This window comes from Gopherus flavomarginatus, chromosome 20 (assembly GCF_025201925.1).
Source record: "Gopherus flavomarginatus isolate rGopFla2 chromosome 20, rGopFla2.mat.asm, whole genome shotgun sequence".
NCBI lineage: Eukaryota > Metazoa > Chordata > Testudines > Testudinidae > Gopherus > Gopherus flavomarginatus.
In genome coordinates this window covers 20,300,159-20,305,743 of record NC_066636.1, presented here as the reverse complement: position 1 = coordinate 20,305,743, position 5,585 = coordinate 20,300,159, and the positions used below count along the sequence as shown (strand labels likewise).

General features: G+C 52.2%; 1 long non-coding RNA gene across 1 annotated transcript; it reads left to right on the top strand.

Annotated features, from left to right (window-relative positions):
* Positions 1–1,346: 1,346 nt before the first annotated feature.
* LOC127038471 (uncharacterized) lies at positions 1,347–3,576 on the top strand. The gene is made up of 2 exons (XR_007770658.1): positions 1,347–1,420; positions 2,634–3,576. It is a non-coding gene; the product is annotated as an uncharacterized LOC127038471 (long non-coding RNA).
* The last annotated feature ends 2,009 nt before the right edge of the window (positions 3,577–5,585 follow it).

Below are 5,585 nucleotides of genomic sequence, written 5' to 3'. Positions count from 1 at the left end.
ATGACTAAGGGCTACCTGGGGCACAGGGGGAGAGAGGAGGCGTGATGGGGTAGGTACCATTTCTCAGTGGTCCTTGTTATTCCCAGACCAGCTCGCCCCTAGGAGACTAAATGGGGCTGCACCGGCACAGTGCCATGAGGACAGGGGCTTGCAGCCGATTAGGCCAGGATCTCCTAGCCCCTCGCTGTGGGACGGGGCTGTTTGCGGCTGCCTGGCCCTACTGCAGCCTGTTTCAAGTTCCCGAGCCCCAGGCCTCGAGGAACCTGATCTGGTTACAGCCCAAGGATGCTTCCCAGCTGGGATGGCCACGGAGGAAGATCCCATACGGGCCTTCCTGTTAGAGCTGGACAAAAAAAATGAAATAAAAAAAAACGGCAAAAAATCCAGACACGGCGACACTGAAACGTTTCACAAATTGGCACCAGTTTCATCGAATTGTTCATGTAACACCCTCCCCACTTCCAAAAAAAACCCCAACAAAATCAACCTCCCTCCAAAAAAATTCCGAAAGAGGCCGGCCATCTTGATTTTCTTGACTTTCTCTTTGAAATTGATTTCAATTTTATTTTTCAAACATTAAAAAAGCTCCTGGATAGACTCCCAGATTCCGAGGCCAGAAGAGACCACTGTGATCATTTCATCTGCCCTGCTGGCTAACACCCGCCACAGACCTGCCCCGAAAGAATCCCTAAAAACGGCTCAAAACTCAACACGCACCATTTCATTTGGAGTTGTACAAAATGCTTCGTTTGACTTGAAGCTATTTTTCCCCCCAACTTTTCTATTTGCCATAAAAAATTTGGGGAAAAAAAATCTCGTTTTCACATTAACACCAAAGAATTCCACCCCCCTCAATTCCTCCCCCTCCACACTTTTCAGAAGTGCTCGTCAGCTGAAAAAGCAGCTACAGACACAGCTCTTCTTCCAGGGCACCCTGGACCACAATTATAGCCCAGTCCCATGGCGGTGACTTCCAGGAGTGGCGCCAGGGTTTTTGGTGCCCTAGGCGGGGGTCCTTCCGCGCTCCCGGTCAGCAGCAATTCTGCGGTGGGGGGGTCCTTCCGCAGCTCCCGGTCTTCGGGGCACTTTGGCGGCGGGTCCCAGAGCGAGTGAAGGACCCACCGCAGAATAGCTGCCAAAGACCCGGAGCGCGGAAGGACCCCCTGCTGCTGAATTGCCTCCGAGGGTAGCAAAATGCCGACCCCCCAAATCCTGGTGCTCTAGGCGACCCTGGTGACTTCTCTAGTCGACTCCACCACAGAGCCAGCCCCGTTTCTACATGTATTGTTTCCACATGTACTGCTGAGGTGCTTTGCACAGGAAAGAACATGTTGTTCTGGATGGAGCTTTACTTCGCCTTCCGGAGGAAGCCAGCTCTGCAGCACAGGCCAGAAAGTGGCTTGTGGGCTCGTGATGCAAGGTGCTGTGTGGGCAGAAATGGGTTTCTGTGCTGAGATCTGGCATTTCAGATCGCTTGCGTGGAGACTGGGCCACAGGGGAAGAGGGTGGGGAGGCAGAGTGGACGGACCCTATTGTCGTCTTGGCAGATGGACTAATGCCTCTAGTGGTATAGTTAGTTCAGTGACAGATGCCTTGGGGAAAAAATCGTATACAGATATGAAATTAGAGTATTGTGATAGCTAAGTATCTTCCTAAGCATTCATTTGCCTGTCAACCAGAAAAGTTTGAAGGATTAACCCTTTGTTTCTGTGCTGGGGACTGACTGGATACCTATCTATTACTAAGGTCTTAGCATCCATGATCTCCTGTAGCAGAGAGTTCCACAGATTAACTATGTAGCTAAGGTCTTTCCTTGTATCAGTTTTAAGGGTATTGCCTTTTAGTTCCACAGCAGGCTTCCTGGTGAGGATTCAAACCCAGGCTCCAGATGAAGAGAAGCATGACTGGGGGAGAGAGAGTTCTTTCTTCTGGGCCACACCAGTTGGCATCATTTGCCCTGGTTTATACCTCTCACCAGGCCTCTTCCTGGCAAAATAGCCAGAAGGACAGTGACAGGACAAGCTTCACCCACCAAACTTATTTCACACAGGTCACCTAATGGCCTTCAGGTGGGAATGAGGTTACCAGTCGCTTCCAGGTTAATTCCCATCATTACCAACCCAGGCTGGATTTGACTAGCAAGCTGAGGGGCCAGATCCCCAGCCAGGGTAAATCGGCCATAGCTTCATGGAAGTCAGTGGGCAAGATTTTTAGCTGGTGTTAATTGCTAGGACTCCATTGCAGATATGATGAGTTAGATCACCTGGTGGTCAGGCCTCAGGAGATGTGACCTTGAAAAGTCTCTGCAACCCACTAGAAATGACAAGGGCTACGAAAGGCTCCTGATAGACAGCTCCTCCCAGCCCCCATCCATCACCCCACCCCCACAAGAGCTTGGGTTGCACTTGGGACGTTGCTCCCCTTTTATTTGTTACATAATGTAATTGCAGCTCGCCTCCCTCACTAACTTTTGGGGCAACTCCCCCAAGGCAGCAAGGCTGGGTGAAAGTAATGAGCAGTTAGGAGAGTGAAGCAGTGAATGCACACGCACCTACCCCCCGCCCCGAGTCTGGCTGTGCGTACCTGGGGCACCGACTGCTTGTTAACATCACTCGGCTGCTTGTAATTCACAGGCACTTTGACGCCTCTGTGGCTGAGACAGAACATCCTGTGCTGCACCATTTCACCCTCCAGCTACCTCTCCCAGGGCCAAGGAGCAGAGGAGGGGAGCTGGCACAGAGGGCAGGGGCATTTACTCCTGGCAGCCCCTTATCTAATGGAATGGGACAGGTTGGTGCTGGATTCACTCTGGATCAGAACCAGTGCTAGGCATAAGTAGACTCATCAATTGCTTATAGCCCTGACTAACTCTATTAATTATTCGTGTGTGTGGATCCTCAGATATTCCTGCTTCGGCCCCCAAAGGACTAACACCGGCGCTGCTCTGGATCCCTTGTATATTATGATTTTTCTGTTTTCTTTCTTTCTTTCCCATTTGTGAATGCCCATCAGAACCTCAGCATTCCAGTCGGCTAACCCTATTCCACCTTTCCAGAATGCAGATTCATCCTGCTTAGCGTGGAGCTATGACAGGGCTTTCCATCGTCCAAGCCCTCTGCGAGCATTACCCGGCAAAGCCACTCAGCCAGTGTGATCATGCTGTCAGTGCTTCTGCAGAGGATCTCGAAGTGCTGGAGGAACCTGCTTTAATTAGGCCTTGCAATATATCAGTGAGGTGCAGTAGAGGAGTTAACATTGTCCCCAACTTACCGATGGGGAAAGGGCATGAGTGCACGCACGTGTGTGCACGTGGGTATGCATAGGAGTGTGTGTGTATGTGTGTGGGTACACATGTGCATGTTTGTGTGGGGGGAGCGGGGGGCTGTATACATTTTGTTAGGATATAGATATTCAAGCCTGTCTGTAAAGGCCTATACTTTAAGAATTTAGATATATGTTTATCATTTAGCTAGTTATAGAGGTATACCAGAAAGAATCCGTGTAAGAGCCTTCTTTCACTCGATTTAAGCTTGCCGGAAGTTTACCCCAATAAACATTGAATGGTTTGCACCTTCAGACTTCGGGTATTGTTGCTCTCTGTTCATGCGAGAAGGACCAGGGAAGTGAGAGAGCGAAGGAATATGCTCTCTAACACATGTGTGTACATGATTATGCGTGCGTGGGTGGGGCTGTGTGTGTACGTGCATGTGTGTGCACAGGAGCGCATTGGTGCATGTGCACGCCAGTGTGTGTGTGTCTGTGTGTGCGGATACACGTGTGTGCATGTTTATGTGGGTACAGTATGTGCACACGCACGTGTGTGTATGTACGTGCCTGTGTGTGCGTGCGTCTGTGTGTCTGTTTGCACATCCGCAAGCCCCCATGTCATCAGCCTCCCGAGGGCCGAACAGCAAATGTTCCTTGCTGATAACCACTTTCCCAGCTGCACTCAGGAGATCTGGTGGCCCCAGTAAGAGGAACCATTCCAGCCTGGCTGCAAATTCTCAAAGCCACCTGCCGGCCCTTTGTGATGAGGGAGGTGAGGGAGTAATTGCCTGACAGAAATGATCAGGGACAGACACCTGGCTGAGCAGGAAGGCTGGGAAATTGTTCCTCTCCCCAGCGCTGCATGTCCCACTTGTCATCAGTCAGGCAGGCACTGTAATAACCCTTGGGGAGGGAAGCTTTGATACCTCCCAGCCCCCTGGGTGCTGGATTAACCCACAGAGCGCTGGGCTCAGCAGCCTCCAGCCTATTCTGAATCACGTGCTGATACCCATGGCTGGGGTGACCAGACAGCAAATGTGAAAAATCGGGACAGGGGGTGGGGGTAACAGGAGCCTATATAAGAAAAAGACCCAAAAAGCAGGATGGTCCCTATAAAATTGAGACATCTGGTCACCCTACATGGCCCCCCAGGAGCAGAGAATTGTTGCAGCACATGTACTCCAGCCACACCCCAAGCCACCCCCTACACTGGGGGCGGGTGGTGCAGGACCCTTATGCTAATGGATCCACACTGGCTGGGGAGGTGCAGGGGGGATTGTCGGGGGTTGTCTTCACCCGCTCTCAGGGGGCCCCTCACGCCGCCAGAGAAGCCAAGAGGGGCCCGGCTGTGTTTGAGAACAGGGCCCAGAACGTAACCAGAGAATCAGGCTCTGAGGTGTGACTCAGAATCGGGCCCCTTGTGTCTCCAGGGCTGTCCCTGTCACCAGCCTGCGTCTCCCTGCACAAAGACGATGTCCCAGGTAGGCTGCTGGGGTCCCGGTCCCGCTCCTGCCCAGGCCCTGTCTGTTCACGTGCTGCCAGCTGCCCTCCCTCGGAGCCAGTTACATAACCATGGGGTTATTCCCCACCCCTGCTGCGGCATGGATTTCACAGCCTATGACTCAATGCGAAAGGAAAACATTCCTGGGGACTTTCTCCGAAAGACCAACAGGCCAGATTCTGTCTCAGGGGTTTGAGCATTGGCCTACTAAACCCAGGGTTGTGAGTTCAATCCCTGAGGGGGCCATTAAGGGAACTGGGGTAAAAATCTGGGGATTGGTCCTGCTTGGAGCAGGGGGTTGGACTAGATGACCTCCTGAGGTCCCTTCCAACCCTAATAGTCTATGATTCTCCTGCCCTCTTTGCCCACAATGAGGTTTTATTTTCGTTTCACCTGGGGGCTGGAGCTTGTGAAGCAGATCTGGGTGGATGCAGCCCAGTGCAGCTGGGTACGGGGCCATGCCGGGTACCCATGAGGCTGACCCCTTCAGCCCAGCAGGGAGAGCTGGAGGCAGGGACGATGACGGGGGTTGGAATTGGTCAGTCTGTGGCAACTGAAACGTTCTGCACAACGGAGCCGATTGCCATGAAATTCTGCCAGAAAATGGACAGGTTTCTGGTGGAGCCGGTTCCCTGCCTTAGGGTGACCAGATGTCCTGATTTTATAGGGACAGTCCTGATTTTGGGGTCTTTTTCTTATATAGATTCCTATTATCCCCCACCCCCTGTCCCGATTTTTGACACTTGCTGTCTGGTCACGCTACCCTGCCTGCTCCTCTGGCTGGGAACCTGGAGGCCCTGAGAGTACGACTACACAG